Consider the following 13,205-nt stretch of genomic DNA (forward strand, 5'->3'; position numbering starts at 1 on the left):
AAAATTTTACAAAATGAGCGCCAAATGAATGTGTTTGGTAGACACTTTTTACACTATTATTATTTTTTCCCCAAAACACACACAAAAAAAAGGTCTTTTTGGGAAAAAAAATCCATATCTTCAATATAAAAGGTCAAAATTTTCAATTGATCGTCGGCTTTTCCTCCCAGCTACATACACTTTAAGAATATATCATTAGATTTATAAAATTTATTTCGAGGACTGTTATATATCAAAAATTTGAAAAATATCAAATTTTAATAATTTGTCATAAAATTTGTATTATATCGTGAATTTCAAAAATGAAAATTATTTGATATCAGAAAGACATGCTTCGTATTCAGAATGCAATTCGATCGGTCCGAGGTGCTATCATGTCCCACAAAAAATACTGTCGAAACGCCATAAACGCTCATTCTAGATCCCTTAAGAGTACACTATTGAATACTTAACATTCATGCGCGTGGAGCGCGCAAACATTTTGGAATGTACAAGCCTTCTCGTACATTTTACCCCGGACTTTGCCCTTCAATTTTTTTTATCCCCCCCCCCCTATTAAGGACCAATTTTTTTTGATTTTTTGATCCCCCCTTCTTAGGACCCAAAATGTTGACCCCCCACCATATTTCCCCCACCAAAGTATTTATGATACTGAACACTCCCTAGGGTCTCTCGGTGAATGCCTAGACACCGAAAAAGGGAGGTCTTTCAGAAAGAAGGCCCAAAAAAGGGGGTCCTTTCGTGAGACCGGGGAAAATCTTACCAAAGAAGTGGGTCATTCAGTGAGACTGGGAAAAATTTTGGGTCAAAATATAAAAGTTGATATAAAATTTTCAAAAATTTATCAAAATTTGAAGAAAAAATATTGAAAAATTGAAAAAACGGGGTCATTCAGACAAAAATTTAAAAGGAGGGGGTTTTTGGGTGAGAGGGAGTTCAGTAAAACAAAAAACTGTCATTGCGTGAGAGGGAGTTGAAAAGGGGGTCAATGTGGCCGCACATTCCCGTCCTAAATCTTTGCAACCGCATATGCTGCATTAAAGTACGCAATGCAATTTGAGGTCCAGGCTGAAACCTGTATTCGTCAAGGAGGCAACCCGGTAGAGGTCAGAGCAGCACAGTAAACTCACTTCAGAGGAAAGAAGCCAAGACAAGCCAAACAGCCCTTTCCAGGGCTACCTTTGATCCCCAAAAGAGGATTAATTTGTGGTATAGTTGGTGCAATAATTATGTGTACCCGGGGTAGTGAATTATAGGGGGGGGCAAAGATTTTTGGCAGGCCAAAAGGGGAGGGGCAAACATTTTTGGCAGGTCGAAAGGGGTGGGGGTCAAGCGATTTTGGCAGGTCGAAAGGGGGGGACAAGCAATTTTGGCATAGATATTTTGGGCACAGTTTCTATATTACGCCTAAAAGGTGTAGGAAAAGCGTTAGGAACACGGTCAAATATGCACAATTTCCTGCTCATGGCGCTTCGCAAATATATGACAAGACAATTTAAGGTTTTAAATTGGGTTCTCAAAAATCTTGCATGTGTAGGGGGGGGCAAAGATTTTTGGCACATCGAAGGGGGGGCAAAGGTGTTTTTTGTCACGTCGAGAGGGGGGCAAATATTTTTGGCACGACCAGGGGGGGCAGCGATATTTGGCAGACCATTTTGAGAATTCACCACCCGGCACCCCGCGGATGCACATAATTATTGCACCACCCCTTGTTTTGTGTTATGTTATTTAAGTGATAATGAATGACATATTACATCATAATTCTTAAAAACAATCTATTCACTATAGTTAGACAGGCCTACTGATTGTTGGTCTGTAGGCCTATCTGGAAGTAATGCAAATTATGGCGGTGTAGGTCCTAATGTTTTTGTGTGGGGGGTGTAGCATGGTCCTAATTACTAATACCAGTGTCATTTCATCAGATTTCACCTTTTTTGAGTAAAGACAAATTTTATAAAATACCTGGTAGGCCTATTGTAAGTTTTACATTATAGGCCTAACTGTTGTAGGCTATAGAATTTGATCTTTAATTCACTTTTTTTGTTCTCATTTATTACTAAGTTCATTTGTGTGCTTGTACAGTTTGTGTGCTCAGTATTTGTGTGTAGACATTGGGCAGTATTTCTTTTCTTTTTTAATTTTATTTTATTACAATTTTGTAAATGTACAAATGTTACGCTTGAAAGAGAAAATATTAATAGTTCTGTTTTGGACGATGCAATACTTATTATTTAAGTAACCACTTAACACTTCCCAATCTTGTCAAATACACATAGAATCAAAGGAAATAGTTTAATAATTGCTCATATTTTTCTTTCAATACAAAAATGTAGTCCAGACAATAGTGTCCCATTTTCCCTACACTATAATATGGAACGATTTATCATGACTTCATTTTTTATATTTATCTGCTTTACCAAATATTGGTTGACCCTTTTGGACATGTTAAAGTTGAAAGTATACGGAAGACAAATAACAAACTTTGTCTTGTGTGAATTACTTAATTTTTTGAAAAGTAGCAAAATGTGCTTAACGGTCTCATATTCCCTACATGTACCCTATAGGGTCTTGCAGTAGGCCTACCTTTAAAGGTGCCCACCTGGAGGACAGTCGAAGAACCCTTGTAACACCTTTTCTTTTCTAAGATTGTATTAACAGTTAGCAGCCTGCACAACCGATTCTTTTGTTTGGCAAGGCTCACTCAGTCATTTAATGAGGCAATACAAACGATCGAATTTGGTGTTGAAATGAGCTAAATTTTTAGTTACACCTTTTCGATGTAAAATTAATTTTCTCGGCCAAATGAAAAGCAATCATTTTCATTTTTTCAGTAAATGTCAGGAAAAATTGTAGTGCTTGATACTGTATTTTTTTCAAATTCTAGTGTTAAACTTAGGCGTGAAATTTAGTCATTTAGTGTAAGATTTTCGATTTTGATAGGCTTAAACTCTGTCCATGAGCCTTTTTTGGATCAACCTTTTAGCTTTTCAAAGTAAGATAGTTCGCTAATGAAGGATTTTTCCCAACTTTCTAACGCACATCACCGTGAGCGATATATCATAGTTTTGTCAGAATTTGCGTTTTCATTTCACTATTTTAACTGCCGGCTGACCATTTTTCAAAATCAACGAGTGAAATCTAAGGCTAATACTAGCATTGTGGATCGATATCCCTGGGTTTAATAGGAATACCGGCATGGCTACAGTGCTGCTAGAACTTCAATATAGCAAAGAAATTCCCAGGCCTATAGCGCTCCTACTGATCATGTTTAACCAGAACACTCAATTGGGGATTTGGGCTACCAAATCGCTGGTCGGGCAATTTGCTTTCAATGGAAAATTGACCTGGATAAACAACAAAGGAAATATCGACTATTTCTGTTGGTTGCTCTCGAGATAAAAGTACTGAGTTAGACATTTTCGGAGATGAAGGGAAAAAGGGTAAAATAAAAACGGAAATTCTAACAAAACTATAATATATAGACCCACACGATGTGCTTTACAGAGGTGGGAAATATATCTTTCTAGCAAACTATATTAGTTTGAGACGCTAAAAATGAATTCGTAAAAAGCTCAAGCGTGCGAACTGAAGGCCTATAAAAATCAAAAATATCACACTAAAAGACACAATTTGATGCTTAATTTTAACACCAGGATTTGTAAAAAAATGTATATCCAAGCACCAAGTTTTTAACTGACATTACTGAAGAAAAAAAAATATTGCTTTATATTTGACCGAGAAAATTAATTTCATAGCAAAAAGGTGTATCTCTGAATTGTGCTGATTTTAACATGTATCGATCGACTTTCAGCGCGACTAAGCATTTCTAAAGAATCGGTTGTGCAGGCTGCTAACTGTTAATTTTTGTAATTTTTTTGTTATCAAATCCAAGTGAATATTGGTAAAATGATGTCAAACATACCTTGATGACGTTTCGTGCTACATCGTAGCACTTTCTCAAATCGAGATATATAGAAAATTAAAAGAAAATTTGGTCAATTTTAATAATTGAAAGGAAAAGAATGCAGAATTAAGAATGCAGGAAAAAATACAAAAAATAATATTGAAATTTATACCTAAAAATAATATTGAAATAACATTGCACCTTACGATTTATTGGGGTGATTCAGAAATACAAAAGTTTTTATTTTTTGATGGGCCAACATCTAATTTTGTTCATTTTGGTGTAAAAATGTATCATGCAAAATTTCATAAAATTTAGATCAACTTTGGAGGGTGCGCCCGGCTTTGAAGTTTTGTATGCAAAGTCAATAGGGTTTTGGTGCAAAATTTTTCTCCAACAGTTTTTTCACACACACTAAACTAATGTGGATAAATTTCTTAGGTGTGTTAGATACACATGTTTCCTATGTATACCCATCGGAAATTTAAATCACCAAGTTCAAGATTGTCTATAATAATGGAAAAAGTACATTTACTGCCAAGGGAGTGAATCCTGTCAGTAGCACTGCTGATAGTTTAACTTCTTATACAGGGTGTAACAATAAAATGTGTACAATTTTAAAAATAGAATGACACAATTATGCCGCTTATTTTTTGGTTTGATATTTATCTGTCTATCAAGAAAAATCGATGGTATACAAGTAAAGATATGGCCAATTATGTAACCTAGTCTTAAAACCGCTTGGGCCACTTTTGTCTAAGTCTTACAAAAGTGACTGAATGGAGTTGAACCATGGACCAGTTAGGCGGTGCTTTTATGATAGGTAGTTTTATGGGGTATTCAAGTGGTAGAAATCATTACATAATAGAATATCTCCTTGAGTTTTTGAAAGTCACAACTAAGCACTGACATAACAACCTCATTTACTAGAAATCGTGGCTACAGCTCAACAACTTCAACCCTAATTCACGTTGGAAGAGCGTATTTTTATGGTTGTGACATTCGGTAGCACATGGAGTCAAGCAGAATAGCTCATTTTCCAAACTCACGTCTTCCATCAAGGCATACAATTGCATATAACTATGAGAAGTAGGTAGAATTTGTTAACAGAAATGCTGGCAATAGTGGGCACTTAATTTCAAAATGTAATTGTTTTGTATTATATGGATGCAAAATCTGTTCTCAGTTTTACCAATGCTATCTCAGGGATATGAGAAATTACTTTATTTATAAGATAATTTGAAAGAAATTTCATGACTTCATTTATAGATTTAAAAGAAATATCATATTATTATTAAGTTCATGTTAATTATATGAAGAAACACCACTTATAATTCTTTTGTGTCAGTTCTTTGATGTTTAATGCACGATAAGCATATCAACGCCGTTCAAACTTGATATGCGCAAACATGGCAAAAGTGGCCCAACACGTTTTCTGGACGATTTAATTAATCGGACATAACTTTTGAATCCAAGCTATAAAGAAACCAACTAAACGTCTTCTTTTAGCCACGATCTTACTGATTGTATTGCATATAACATTTGTAACATAACTCTTTTAGTTTTTTCCTGAGATGTCAAAATGCAATTGTACAAATTTTATTGTTACACCCTGTATAGTTAATGCAAAGGCAGATGAATAAACTCATGAATATTAACAAAGGCATATCTTGGGCAGAGGACTGGCCAAATGTTTTGGCTGTTCTGTCTACTGCTTTCCCACCATTGAAACAATTGAGATAAATTTTGAATTTTCTCCGCTTGTCAATATATTCATTTAATTTTTCTTACATATTTGTTTCATGAATACCTAAGACATCATGCTGACACTTTTATAGCATAGTTGGATAAGTTGATTATTACTTTCTGGTGGTTGATTGAAAATTACCAAAAATCCTCATAGACTTCACACACAAAAACTTCAAAGCCCGGCGCACCCTCTAAAAATTATTTGAATTTCATGAAATTTTGAACGGTGTATTTTTACACCAAAATGAACAATATTAGTGGTTGGATCGTTAAAAAATCAAAACTTTTGTATGTTTGAATCACCCTAGACTCACTATACACATTCTTCAGCAGGCTAATTATTTTTGATATTAAATTTTTCGTTACATAAGTTATGTCTATTTTCACGATGGTTTACTTCAAAGATTTCCATACAGTCAATGAACTTGCAGTTTACAAACACATCCATGCTATCAAACAGGGCAACTGAAGTTTATAAGCTTTTATAATGTACCAAGATCAAAGATCAAACTTAATTTTACACAAGAGGCAGTCACTGTGATTTTATTGCTCATATTCTATATTCTTCGCATAGCTTTACATCATACATGCATGTCATCATATTAAAATTAAATGTAGGATATTTATAATTGCAGCGAAGTGCACAATAAATGGGAGTTTGACTTGTTCACTTGTTAGGGGCTGTGCAATAATTATGAGCCGGGGGGGGGTAAAATTTCCAAACGGCTCGCCAAAAATGTCTTGCCTCCCCCCAATTTTACCCTACCTCCGGGCTCAAATTTAGCTAAATTTATTGCACAACCCCTTAATAGGACTCCAAGAATGAATTTGTTTTCTTATAGATATTGCGAGTTATTTGGTTTAAATAAAACTCTAAAAAGGCTTAAGAAAACAGTGACAGAAACGTCATAGTAGCGGCATAGTAGGCCTATGCTCGCATTATATCCCCAACAAACACAAAAAATAGTTTAATCATATTTTGGCCTTTGATTTTAATGATTGGATAAATAGGTCTAACGTGAGGGCCGCGCGCCCCATAACTTGGATTTTACCTCTTTTGGAACAAATAGGTGTGGGTTTTGCACGGTTAATAGTTTAATAAAAAACAAAGTGAAACAGATTACACCCGTCGCATTTAATTCTGGGCGATTTTCGAAAAACCCGTATAGGCCATATAGGCCTAGCTATGTTCCTTTAAACTGTAACACTGTGCATTGGTGTAATATAAATAACTCAATTTCGGGCAAAAGTGGGTTTAACTCTTCATGAGTTATGGGGGTGGTATTCAACTTTGGTACTCAACTTTAACGGGTAAAGCCTACCGGCGGAAGTAGGGTATAGGAGCATATCGGATCGGTATAAAATGATGTTCTAAAAAGGGGGTCATTGGGTATATCAAAATTAAAAAAGAGGGTCATTAGGTATGGTATAACAAAATTTTTAAAAGGGGATCTTTTGGTGTGAAATTTTGAAGGAAAAAAGGGCCATTGGATATAAAATTTCAAAAAAATTGAGCAAAATCAGGGCTGTCAACTCTCACGTATTGGTCGTGAGTCTCACGCATTCGGTCACTTTCTCACGGTCTCACGCCAAGGTAGTCTAATCTCACGCCTAGGTAGTAAACATTGGCGTAACTGGGATTTTTTACAGGGGGGGGGGGGCAAAAGCCTGTATGGGGCGGGCCCAAATCCACCAAACAAAAATGGGGGTAGGTGTGGGTGAGTGCGACCCGGGGTGTGATGCACCCCCCATCGAAAAAGAAAGTGTACTTTCAAAGAAAAGTATACACTTTCAAATAAATATCAAAGATAAATAAAAAACAAAGGAAATAAGTTTAAATTTGGCAATAGGCCTACAGTGGCCCAAGAGGGAAAATGTTTAACTGGGTTATTACTTTTTCAAAGAAATTGCGCACTCCACGAGAAAAATTTGCTTCTTTATTACTAATTTGGTCTTAATAGAAATGAATTTTGGCATAATTCTTGCTAAATTCTTGCTAATTTCTTGGTTAAAGTGCGTGCGAAGCGCGCTAAAAATGTCCAATTTCAGACAATTTTAGCCCAAAATGAAGCCTTGGTAAATTTTAGGTATAAAAGGCCAGTGCGCATAAGCGCATAAATTTTTGCAATGTGATCATATTTTGGTCCAAACATGGTGTTTTGGAGAACATACCATAGGCTATTTTAGGGGCTGGACCGACCCGCACCCATTTGGTCTAATGGTAAATCCGCCCTAAGTTTGAAATAGGTCAATGGTAAATGACTAAATCGGCCAATTTTGTGTTGATATTGAAAATGTTTGGTTGGGGCATGCAATTATATACAGCCTTCTTGACCACTTTTTTCGTCTTTTCTTTTTGGGTTGGCCCTTTTATTGTTTTATTTGTTTTAGTCAATATACTGCTCCTATGCTTTTGCATTTCAAAAGATTTATATTTCTTTGTCTTCAAGAAGTCACGTATATTGTCGAGTATATTGATAATAATCGCATGGCACTACATATATCGTGAGGCCTATGGATTCCTATTTTCTTTCCCTTCCCCCCCTCTTTTCCTCTCTCTCCTCCTTTCTCTTTTTGTCACTGCACTATGGGGGCGGGGCCCAATTAGACAGTTTTTGCCAGGCTTATTGATAATAATCGTATGGTATTGCATATCGTATGGATTCCCCATCCCTTTCCCCTCCTCTTCCTCCTCTTCCCCCTCTCCCTCTCTCTTTCTCCCCCCCCCCCCCCTCTCTCTCTCTCGCTCCTTTTTCCTCTTTTTTCCTTGCACTAGGGGCGGGGGCCCAAATAGCGCTAGGGGCGGGAGCTCAAATAGGCAATTTTTGCCAGGGGGGCGATCGCTCCTCCTGCCCCCCGGCAGCTACGCCACTGGTAGTAAATGTCTTGCAAAGAACTGTTAAATTAGTAAAATCTCACGTATTATATAAAAAAAATCTCTTTAAAGCAATGGTTCACATTACTCGTTGACTGCCGATAAAACGCCCAATAAAGACTTAGTCACCGGACCGCGCCGGCCAGTTAAAGTACATGCCCTATCACACAGTGGCGGCTGGTGGGTTATTTTTGTGGTGGGGCAAATTATGCGCGTAAGCGCCCAGCGACGCGCTTGCGCGAGCAGGGGGGTGTCTGAGGGGGGATGTGCCCCCCTCAGCTGTGGAAAAATTTTCAAAAATGACAGTCAAATGGTGCGATTTGGTGCACACTTTTTAGGTTAATTCACTATATTTGTTGAATAATAATGAAGAAACTCTTATTAAAATCTTGGATACTTCTTGGCTATTTAAATTTTCTTAATATTTTAAAAGGAAGATCAATGCACATGATTTTATTTACTCATGCAACTTCTTATTATGATGAATATGACAAACCCTGTATACAACCTTCAATTCTAAAGTATTCAATCATAAACCTCAGCATAAACTAAAACTTTGCATGGACTTGCACCAGTCTTTAAAGTTTTACTTATCCTGCCCCTAACCACATGCATGTGTGTAACAATTTGCGCTTTGCAGGAAAGATTTAGTTAAAGTCTAACAGCTCATCTGTTTTTTGTGTACAAAAGTATCAATGAGCACTGGTGACAAGCATCACAAGTTTGAGACATTTTAATGGTCATTTACCTTATATGGTGTGATGTCCACTGGTATAGGATTGATTGAGGCATTGAGCATCCAGCATCAGACACCCCCTGCCAGCTACTAGTAATTGGGAGACAGGCTTAATTGCCTACAGACTGAAAATACAGGGAGATCAAAATGGCTGCCTACCTGAGCAACACGGATGGTACATGGGCTGAGATAGTTGCAGATTTTATATCTAACATTTGCAATGTAAATGCAAGGATTCACCAGAAAGACTTAGCAGTTATTCAAGAACCTAGTGGAGGTGAAGTTATACGTTGGTATGAAACCATTCCAAGGAACTGTTAAGCTTAAGCTAGCTGTGCTGTGTTATTTGATTCTGTCATGACATGACTTTGAGTAGTGTACACGAAAACGCGAACTCATGAGCATGCATTAACTGGCTACAGAGTACAGACTAGTCTTCATGGAAACTCCCAACTACAGATCAAGACATGATATGGATAACAAATGACTCTAGATCATCTCATGCCACAGTGATGGCACTGCCAATGATAACATATTAATATTCTTACTATATGCTAGTATGCTATACATTATATGATTGTGTATGTGTATTATAACTTGTGAAGCAGGTTAACATGGTTAAAGCCCCACCTGATGATGTAATTAACCCCAAAATAAATGTTACTAGTGTTTTATTGTTCTGAAATAGTAACTACAGTGTACTGTGTTTACTTTGTGTGAACCTGGTAGTAAAGGGTATTCTGTCCCTAGGCCATCAGTAAGGTTGGTGTATACGTTGGTCATAACAGAATTGGGGGCTCACGTCCGAGAATGAATTAAGTAATTTGGAGCCCTACCAGAAACAGGGGCTCGTGTTCTGAGATATTGAATTAAAAATTACAGTACACTGTACGTAAAGAAATAAATACACTATAAAAATTGGGTTTAATCAGTATCATCATCATGGAGTTTAAACCAGAAGAATTCATTAAGGATGTAACATGGGAAAAGTTTGACCAGTTACGTAGACCTAAGTTAGTGTCATTAGGCCAATATTATGAATTGGATATGAAACAGCCAATGAGAAAGCAAGTAATTAAAAATGATCTCATAGATGTATTGGTTGGTAAGAATATTCTTGATGAAAAATATTTGGATAAGAAAATGGAAGTCCAAAGTTATGTTGGGGTGGATGTTGTAAAACTGAAACAACATGAAATTGAAATGCAGAAATTGAAAACTGCAGCACAAGAAAACATGGCAAAGTTAAAAATGGAGGAAGAAATTGAAATGCAGAAATTGAAAACTGCAGCACAAGAAAACATGGCAAAGTTAAAATGGAGAAAGAATTCAGGATGAAACAATTAGAAATGAAATGGTCACTTGAGCATGAGAAATTGAAACAAGAATTAGTATTCAAAGAGAGTACATTTGATGTCACTGAACATATCGAGTTGGTACCAAAATTCAATGGATGCGAAGTAGACAAATATCTCATACATTTCGAGGAAATTGCCAACAGTTTCTCCTGGCCAAAAGACCAATGGTGCTTATTACTTCAGAGTGTTTTGGTGGGTAAAGCTTATGAGGTATTTTATTGTTTACCTGATGCAGATTACCTTATGTTAAAGCAGGCCATCCTGAATAAGTATGCACTCATTTCACAGTACAACACAAGATTGGCAAAGCCATTTTCACACTCAAATTCCTATGAGGAATTAAGAAGCACACAACATGGAGAAAAAGTTTGGTCATCTGAGGTTCATGATACAAAAAGTACAAAAGTTCCCAGTGACCCTAGTAAACAAAAGGTTATCAATGAAAGTAAGCCTAAATCAGGGCCTTCTTGCTATCACTGCCATAAGGAAGGGCACCTGATGTCCCAATGTTGGAAACTTCATGAGAAACAAAATTGTTCATCTCCTGTAATGTGTGTAGACCCTGTGCAAATTAATGAGAGTCTCCCCAATGAAAACCAAAAAGTCCTACAAAAGGAATCTGACTCAATAGAAGTTAGTGAAATGGGTGAATCTTTGGTGAGTGAGGGAATTAGTGTGTCGTTATCAAATGACAAATCCGATCCAAAGCTCATAGAAATAATGAAGGATACAGCTTGTGGCAAGAGTGCAAATTTGGAAAGCACCTTGTCACTTTCAGTGATATCTTCCATTGGAGAGGATGTGCTGGTCCCTGTTATTGGGATGGATACTGTTAGTAATCCCCCTCACATAATTGAATTACAGACTGACTTGGTGTCAAAAACATGTAATGTGGGAGTACAAAAGGAACTGCCCATAGAAGCTGTGAACATACTCTTGGATAATGATTTTACTGAGGAAAAAGTACTACTTGATAAAGTGCCTGATCACATACATGTAGTTACTAAACCAGTGATTAAAACTGATAGGGATGAAGAAAATTATGTTTTCCCATCAGGTGTTGTTCCCAGATCCATGAGTTGTCAAGCAAACAAAGAAATTATGGAGCCCTTACAGAGTGCTCAAGAAAAACATGAAAGTCAGAAAAAGGAAAATGACTTAGTCCCAGACCTAGAGGACACTTCTCTTTCTGAAATACATGTATATGATCAGGATGAACAATCAAGACCTATTGTTATGGGGAAATCAGATCCCAATGTGTTCAATGTAAATACAAAATCTGAGAAACATAGGGACTGTGAACAGTACCCTAGTGACCATGAAAAACTGGTTAGTGAACAAGAGAAGGACCCAAAACTAGTAAACAGAGATCAAAGATCAACTACAGAGGAAACAAATGAGGTCCCTGTATGTTTGTACAAAGTAAATGAGGTTCTAGTGAGAAATTGCAGACCTCCAGATACAAAAGTTTATCAAGAATGGAGAGTCTATAATCAAGTAGTGGTGCATAGTACATGTAATGTAGTCATAAGTCTGACACATGAAAATCTCAAACAGAGTCAAGACAGAATGAGAACATGGTATGACAAGGAAGCTGAGAACAGAGTATTTAAACCAGGTGAAAAGGTCCTGACAACTACAACTGACTTGACATACCATGATCTTGATGTACATCATGTAGGTGATTCTGCACCCATAAAACAATATCACTACATGGTAAATCCACTCAAACAAGAGTATACCTTAGATGTCAAGCATGTTAAATGGAAAGACAAAACAGTGGTAACTGACACCCTATCCAGGGCAGCTTAAATTGTACATACATGTATAAACATTGTGTGAAACAAGAATTCCTTTTAAAAGGAAACACTGTGTACTTTTGAGTAAATCACATGTATTGAACATGTTCAAAGCTGAGTTTTCATGGCATTTAAATTTTGCTTTTAATTGTGCTATATAAAACTTTGAGTTTTGTTATCAAACAAAAATTGCTTTTAAAAAGAAAAGCAGTGACATGGTCATGAACCAATGTCAACATTTTATATTTTGTGTAGTGTTATACAGTCAAGGTGTTTGTTGGCAAAAAGTTCAGGTATAACAACTACAGGATAATATACTAAGTAATCAGTTATGAAGTAAAACACTAAAGAAAGTGTGAAGTTTTCATTACATGTAAACTTCTCTTTTAAGGGGGGAGGTGTGATGTCCACTGGTATAGGATTGATTGAGGCATTGAGCATCCAGCATCAGACACCCCCTGCCAGCTACTAGTAATTGGGAGACAGGCTTAATTGCCTACAGACTGAAAATACAGGGAGATCAAAATGGCTGCCTACCTGAGCAACACGGATGGTACATGGGCTGAGATAGTTGCAGATTTTTATATCTAACATTTGCAATGTAAATGCAAGGGATTCACCAGAAAGACTTAGCAGTTATTCAAGAACCTAGTGGAGGTAAAGTTATACGTTGGTATGAAACCATTCCAAGGAACTGTTAAGCTTAAGCTAGCTGTGCTGTGTTATTTGATTCTGTCATGACATGACTTTGAGTAGTGTACACGAAAACGCGAACTGCGAGCAT

This window comes from Amphiura filiformis, chromosome 12, assembly GCF_039555335.1.
Source record: "Amphiura filiformis chromosome 12, Afil_fr2py, whole genome shotgun sequence".
NCBI lineage: Eukaryota > Metazoa > Echinodermata > Ophiuroidea > Amphilepidida > Amphiuridae > Amphiura > Amphiura filiformis.